Source organism: Diadema antillarum, unplaced genomic scaffold (genome assembly GCF_040938485.1).
Source record: "Diadema antillarum isolate AM-2024a unplaced genomic scaffold, OU_Dant_1.0 seq00000563_RagTag, whole genome shotgun sequence".
Classification (NCBI taxonomy): domain Eukaryota; kingdom Metazoa; phylum Echinodermata; class Echinoidea; order Diadematoida; family Diadematidae; genus Diadema; species Diadema antillarum.
This window is the reverse complement of record NW_027271502.1, coordinates 3,228,672-3,237,465: the sequence shown is the minus strand read 5'-3', so window position 1 is coordinate 3,237,465 and position 8,794 is coordinate 3,228,672.

The following is an 8,794-nucleotide window of genomic DNA, read 5'->3' as shown; positions in this document are numbered from 1 at the left end:
ATCTCCTTCCGGTACATCTTTGGTACCACTACTACAACATCTCGAAAATCATCATCACTTGTGGCATCAGGAGGGCGCCACCTCCTCATCAAGATACCATCCCTCTTGTAAAACTTCACAGTTTCATTCACTTCCTCATCCTCAATTACAAGTGACTGTGCAAGACGCACTATTTCAGGGTCTTTGCCCTGCAGTTCAACCAGACTCTGACGAGAAATCTCGGCATTTGACCATGGTCCATATGTGCATCATCACCGCTGCTAGACTCTTCAAGTCTAGAGAACAAAGTATCAGCCAAGATATCCTCTTGCTCCTCTTTCTCCAGTTCACGAGCCATTGACCTGGTAACAGCACATGAGGGAAACACATCAGGCATATCCTGAGCCAATTTCTCTGTGGCTTCATCAACCACGGGTGTCTTACTTGGGAGAAAGTGAGGCAAAACCTTCTCTCCAGCGATATCATTGCCGAGCAATAAGGTGACACCTTCGACTGGCAATGTAGGCAAAATACCTACTACAACTGAGCCACTGACAAGATCGCTCTTCAATTCGATATTATGAAGAGGCACTCGGACACTCCCACCTTCAACTCCCCTCACAAACACTTCTGAATTCACAGAAGATTCTACTGAAAATGGCAATGTATTTGCACACAGGAGACTCTGTGATGCTCCTGTATCTCTCAAAATGTGAACCTGAACCTGCTCACTATCAGGCGTCAAACTAACATACCCTGAAGATATGAAAGGTTTGTAATTCTCTGCCACCCGTTCAAACGATGGCAGATGCTCTGTGCGAGTGATAGCTAAAGCATCTGGCAATGCTTTGGGGTTGCTAATCCCCTCTTTTTCTCGCTTCTTCTTCAACTTCCAGCAAACTGACATCACATGTCCTTCCTTCTTGCAATAGAAGCAAGCCTTGTTCGGCTTTTGATCAAGATCGGGCTTGGGAATGCTCGGAGCAACAGCTCCTTTTCTTTGCACACCCTGGCCTCCTTTCTTGCTTGAAGAAAGTTTGAAAGTACCCTTGTGGGTAAGCACATACTCATCAAGGAGGACAGCAGCTCTCCTAGCACCATTCACTTCCCTTTCCTCCAGGTACTGCCGCTGATCTGGCTGAACACACCTCTTCACCTCCTCTAACAATACCAACTCTTTCAGTTTGTGGAAATCATCAACACCAGACGACCTTAACCAGTGTTCAAAATGGGTCTGCTTGTGTTGCACAAAATTAACAAATGTCTGATCATCCCTTCTCCTATAATTCCGAAACAATTGCCTGTGGGCTTCCGGCACCAACTCGTACGCCCTTAACACGGAACTCTTCAAATTCTCATAGTCAGAACATTCTTGGATAGTGAGAGACGCATAGACCTCTTGGGCCTTCCCTACCAGCGAGCTCTGTATCAATGTCGGCCACACTTCCTTGGGCCATTCTAAACTCACAGCCACTTTTTCAAAGTGCTGGAAAAACTCTTCTACCCGGTCTTCACGAAATTTCGGCACCAACTGAGATTGCCTTAATGCATCAAATTTTGATGACTTTGCTGAACTGCCGGAAGAAGGTTCATTCGATTTTGCATCGATTGACTAGATTTCGAGTTCTATTTTCTTTGCTTCGACTTCAAGCTGCTTCATCCGAAGCTGGATCTCAATTTTCTTCAGTTCACTTTCTGCAGGGGTTACCAAAGGTGTGATAATTTCACCATCATCTGTCCCTGCTTCATCCTCTGACAAAGAGGCAGGCCAAATACCAGTATTGGTAAAAAAAAAACTCCGAAATTGTGTCCTTGATTTCTGCTTTTCGATCCGATGTTTTGATCGGGATTTCTAAAATTCGAGCAACTTCCACCAGTTCTGCCTTCCTCAGGTTGTTAAAACCTTCCTGAGTGGGTTCATCAACAAAGCTCTGCACGACATCAGCCATTGTGGGAATATCAAAATCAAAACTTGCAAGAAGTCACAAATCCTCACAAAGCTACAAAGCCTTAACAAAAAAAAAATGCACTGCATATGAGTACACATGTACGCATGAATCCAGTCACACGCGCAGAACAGGCAAAAATTTTCTACGATAAGCAGAAAACATCAAAATCCCTAAGCCTTCGAATCAGGCATACAATCAGAACACCACTGCATCACATTAACATGTGATCTAAAGACATAGAATGAGTATACACACTCACTACAAACGACCACATAGCACGATTGTGCAAAAGATTAGCCTTACCAAGGAAAATATATCAAAGCCTTTAACCGAGGCTAACCTTCCAGAAAATTCGGCGTGACCCGTAGCCAATGTGTACGTAAGCCCCCACACATACACATCCAGCATACGTACACTCGCAAACTGCACTAGCCCTACACACGACTCGCTAGACCGACCGTCTGCGACTACAAAACACGTGCAAGCAAAATGCGCAATACCCACGCTATGCACTATATACGCACACAACTGAACGTGAGAATCCTCACCCAAATCGGTCTACAAAAGACCTTCATACAAAAAAACGACAAACGTTCAAAACGTGAGAATCCTCACGAAAATCTGCACTAGGCCTTCACACAAAATGTAGCCTATACAACTACAAACAAAGTCAATGACTGCCACAAACCTATGCAACATAAATGTTATACACAACGTGCACAACAAAACGTGAGATCCTCACCAAAATCTGCACTAGGTCTTCACACAAAATGTAGTCTAAAAACTACAAACACAGTCAATGACTGCCAAAGCCTACGCAGCATAAATGTTATACACAATAAATGTGCACAACCAAACGTGAAAATCTTCACCAAAACGCATGTGGCCTGTCAAAACCAACATGCAAACAATGCAGGCCCAATACATGAGCCTGTCATCGACGCTATACACTTGTCTACATAATAAAAGCAAACGTGTACAGCCAAACGTGAGAGTCCTCACCAAAACGCATGAGGCCTAGCAGAACCTACATACAAGCAATACTAGGCCCGATACGACATGAGCCACCGACGCTATACACTGGGTATTTACAGCACACGTGTACAACCAAACGTGAGAATCCTCACCACAATCCGCATGGAACATGCGAAAGAAAACGGCTTGTCTGTTCATTCTCCCGGACAAGCCCCCAATTTGTCACGACTCGACCCAATCACCACATCATGACAATCAAAATGTTCCGCTCCATTCCTGGCAGATCGCATCCAAACCATCACAACAATGTTGCAAAAGACCATGATTGGGAAGCCATGTCTTGATCTGAGAGCGATAACTTGCTGCGGACCTCTTTATTGGTATTAGCCTTGTTCAAGGCGCATCACGGAATAGACAGAAAAATCCGTCTGTCCGGAAGAGGTTTTTTTTTAATCATTTTTTTTTTTTACTTACACGGCTCTTCTCCGTAGACAGAGGGAAGTCAGTCATATGTCACTGAAGGGAGACTCTTAACCACTGTCGCTATGGAGAATTGGGTGATGTATCTCAACCTTCTCAATTGCATCTAAATTCACAGTGCTAGATAGGTAAATTTGAACTTATAGAGTAAAATCAACATCTCATGAATACAATGCGCGTTTAAAGTATCAAAGATTTGGGTGAAATCTTCTTGGAAAAAAGACAAAATTACCTGCCTCTCGATACGGCGTCGTAACAGCTCTTCAACAGATAAATCCATCAGCCAATCACATTCAATGTACGTCCAACGGGAATTGTCCCTCCACCAATTAGAGCACGGCTTATGTATTGTACGTACATTTTAAATGGCAACGTACAGCTAGCGAACTGCGATGTTGCGATATGGATACACATTTCTGCGATCTAACCTAGTTACTGCGAGTATTTCGATGGAGGACAGCCTTCGGTCTGAATAGGTTATGATAGGAGGCGATTCCGTGAAGCCAGACGTAGTCTCCTCGGAACAGATCCCCGACGACAAGATACAGACCGATCTTTCGGTCAAGTCTGAAAAGTTCATATTTGCAAGCACATCCGTGAAAAATTGCTTCCAATCACAACCTATTTTCAAAAATTATGAGTAAAACTCAATTCAGTACTGTTGAGCAACATATTACAAACAGTTTCATAAGAGTCGCCTGTTATAGTGATATCATTATTTTTGGCAATACTAAAGTACAGTATTGTTTTAGTTTACATAGTTACGTAACGCCGACCACGTCTTGATTGTATGAAAGTCTCGCCTATTTAAGCCACATCAAGCCAAATCAAATCAAATCAAATCAAATCAGAAAATGTAGATGTTGGTAAGCTCACCATTTGCTTTATAACCATATTGTAAACTTATCCGACGGACGAAAGTCTCGCCAATTTAAGCCACAGCAAGTCAAATCAAATCAAATCAGAAAATGTAGATGTTGGTAAGCCCACCATTTGCTTTTATAACCATATTGTAAATTTATTCAACTGACGATGTGATGTAATAACAAAGAACAAAGACATGCCATTATAACGCCTAATCAAATCAAAACAGGGACCAAATCTGACAGGAAAGAAACTGATGCTGTTACGATTGACAACAAAATTAAAAAAAAAATCAAAACGAGACAAGTCTGTCAATGTTAGTTGCTGGTAGGAGGTAATATTGAACGCAATGTGTATCCAGAGGGGCATTTTTGGTCGGTCCCCGAACCTCTGCGAACTAGAGAGGGCTGACAGAAACGGAATACCGACGGGGAATCGTGCATGTTTGCCCCAGTTTCGGGCAGCACTTTAGCGGAATTTCAATCCAAGCTACGGCCGCTCGCTATACTTTGCTTAATAACCACCATACATTTTATACCCATCAATTCGCGAGTACTCATCGGGCACTGGATTTTCTACGAATTTTCGTAACCCTATAGAGCAGAAGTGATGTCACTGAGAAATACGTGAACATATGAGTTGGGAAAAATTACAAACACTAGCTAAGACGGTGAAGTGTGGCTCGTGAAGTGTGTGAGAGTCCGAATTCCCGACATCAGGGGGTGTTTCATCAACGTTTGTCAGCGCTGACAACTTGAATCACCATAGTAACAGTCAGTGACCAGAGCATCTCAGCCAATCAAAACCAAGGATTTTGCTGAAATTGTCAGCGTTGACAAACGTTGATGAAACACCCCCGACCTTTAAATCTCCATGTACGTTTAGGGTATTCCTGAAGACAACCATTGCTGCTAAGGTGGTAGTGGTATTGAATTTGATGTCTGGATGAACACCAATAATAGACCGCTTGTAGTTTTAGGTTCACATTTTTAAAGTACCATCATTCTTTGACAAAATCATTCAACCCAGGGCCAGGACTTTGAACACTTTCTGCAACTTTTACCTTGTAGAATCGTTCCATTTCAAGATACATCGTATAGACCGTTTTCTTCCAGAAAAAAAAAAAAAGTGGCCAATACTAGTAGTGCAAGGACCACTGTCACAGTGGCAAGAGTCAATAGCTAAAAATGAATAGAATAAATACAAACACTACAATAATAATATAAAATTATTACTCATATAAAGGCGAGTGAGTGATATCATTTGATGAATAACTGACTGATCTGAGAGCCGAGCTTGTTTTATCAGGAATGGGTTGGCAGAAAAGATTATTACAAGAGTCCAGTGTGCGTGGGACCTTATCTCCCCTTTGCCTGTTTGCTGCCTTACTCGCTTTAACTTTCACTTTGACCTAATTTTGTTTTCAAGTAGTTAATCTTTTAAGGAGGTGCAGACTGACAGGCCGCTCTCATGAGAATTAAAATCGAACATTGAAAGGGGTTTTCCCAACTAATCTTTACAAAAAGAAAATGACGGCAGGATGGGATTTCAGCGAGACACCGGAAATTCATCTCATCTCATCATATTGCGCAGATTTGGTTTACATAGATATATAGCAGCAGCCTGCAAACGAATTATAGGCCGCGAATAAAGTGCCGTCAAAGTTTGGGCCATTGTTCTAGAACGTCACACCCAACGACATTTCGAGGACCCGCCGCACTGCGTAAAGTCCCGGGAGAGAAGACGGCTGTAAAGTGGACGAGGGTGTCCCGAGGGACCATTCGACCTTCATATTCGGTTTCTGTCGAGTGGTGGCGGAAAAGTTCAAGTCAGTGGTTCATCACCTGCAGCTTGCGGGAGGGTGCTGGCGGAAAAAGACGGAGCATCGAGGAGAAGGAACGGAAGTCATGTTAGGCCTCTAATGATGGGAATGAAGGATGTCACCGCCTGAACCACAATCAGTCTTTACCACTCCAACAAACTACGGTTTACGCTTCGAAGCATCTGACGAGTATTTACGGTTATTTAGACGATGTGAACGATGCTTTGGTATATCTCTTCCATGACATTTCAGTACACTTTCTTCTTCTCCAATTTTTGTCACATGTTTCCTTGTTATGGTCAGATGTATGGCTTCATATTACCAGAATCTACAATCTAAGAAGGGGAAAAAAGAAACCCTCTCCCATCGCTCCCTCTTTACATCCTCTCTATGTATGTATGTATGTATGTACGTATGTATGTATGTATCTATCTATATATATATATGTGTGTGTGTGTGTGTGTGTGTGTTTGTCTGCCTCTTTGTCTATCTGTCTGTCTGTCTTTCTGTCTGTTTATCTGCATCTCCTACTCTTTCCTACTTTCATGCTGCGATTGCCGTTGCTCATTTTTAGACAAAACTTTACATTATCTTTTTTCTCCATTGTGTAAATTGACATTTTGTACTTTTACGGTTCTTAGCGGAAAGTGTTACTTGAGTTTTCGTTGAGAAATCTTTTCATAAATCGGTATTTTGTCACGAATTTCAGAACTTATTTTACTTAATAAACAAGGTGAGCATTTCCTTGGTGGAATTTCGTCCTTTCGATAGTGACGACGACATCTAATGCGGAAGGTTGGGGTGACTAGGTCTGCATTCTCCCAGAAGAAAAGAGACGTTTAATGAATGAGGGAAGCTGTTAGATGGAGGGACTACGTAAAACGAAGGCTGTGCAGCAGTACTTCAGTGCACTTCCAGAGTCAATGTTCCTTGTCGCTTCCTCAACTTCAGCAAGGGAGGGAGCAAACATTCCAAACTCCAAACGGTACCTGAGCAAAGTCGATGAGCAGGTTGGAGACCCGCTAACAATCCTTTTTCCACCACCCTCGACGGTGGAAGCGAGTGGAAAGGGCGCGGTTAATGGGGCACGATATGCCTCTCAACGAGCCTGACAAGACAAACACGTATACCCCGCGTACGGGGGCGCAGAGTGGCTTGTCGGATGGCAGGGGACTCGAGTGGGGGTGTAGTGTTGCGTCGCGCCGCAACCGATGAGTCCAGAGCTATGTGACGGAATCTCTCTCATTCATACCATTTGATCAAATTCAAAGCAATTGGCTTTATATAAAGAAGGGAACAACCCTCTGACAAAGTCCCTGCTGGATTAGAAAAGTTATGTGTATCTCAACGGAATCAATATCCATCGCAAAATCTTACTCGACAGAGCATAGCGCTTGCAGAGTAGGCCTGAAAGAAACCAAAGAGCATAAACAAACACCTGATTGTCCAACAATCAGAATAACACACTATATCTGTATCATGCATAGACATGCATTTTAGAGTGCATTTCCACACCAAGTTTGGAAGTTGGCTTCAGTGTATAGGACTATAGTAAAATCTGCCAAATTGCAAGAAAGATATTTGTTCCCAATTCATTAATTTATCCGTCGAGTAGCTTTGATTGCAACTGATTAACAATTTGCCCTACATCGACGTACATAAACACTGAATTGATCAGTGTTTAGTAGCCATGATAAAAGAAATCATGGGCGTACGTACTCGAGCAGGACTCGAACCTACTACCTCTTGATCTCCGGGCAGGCGTCTTATCCACTAGACCACCGTGCTGATTATCATCCTTGTACTTTGCAGCGGTAACTGTGTAATCATTCTTATACCTTCTAACTATTAACGTCAGCTTAATAATGTAGAATGTCGTGTGGAATGCTTTGTGACATTCATAAGATGTCTCAACTATCGGAAGAGTTTGGTCGCAAAAAGCGTTAACTCCATTCTTGTAATTTGTAGATATTTGCGATTAAGGCTGCTTTAGAATAAACAAAGAAAATAATAAAGACGCGGAATGTATTTAATCATAACTTAACGAATATTCCTTGTTATATAACAGATGAGGTATTAGTGGAAAAGATTTTATCTGCACTTTCTGATAATGAATTCACTTTAAGATGTTTGATAGTGGCGCTTAAGCCGTTTTGCAATCAAACTCTGCAGATACAAAGCACGTGATTGCATGGCCTCACGTGGGATTGGACACACCAAATGGGAAAATGGAGATGGAAAATGATGGAATGCTGAGTCTAGTGACGGACTGCGATGTTGAGTCATTTTGCAATTATCGCAATTACAGCGCTATTCAGCGATCTCTCTCAGTAGCCCATAATTATTATGCCACTATTTTCTTTCGACTGTACATATTCTTTGTCCTGTCCTATCATTTCTTTTATTTCTCGAAGGAGCTACAGATTTTTTTTTTCTTAAATGGGAGGAATTGCTTGCTTATAGTAATACGAAAATTATATTATTTCATTTAACACCCTCTCCGCCGCCCCAGACCATAATGTTGACTTATGTTGACCGGAATGCTCAATCAAATCTTATGTAAAATTTTATCATACAGCTGCACGCTATTCTTGATACCTGTTTTCCTGCTGACTTTTTGTATCATAGATTATCTCTCATGTGCTCATATGGTACGTAACATGCTCTATAAAATATAAGTAACAGTGTAAGTGTTAATAGTGGAACAGTTGTCAGCCTACTTGGA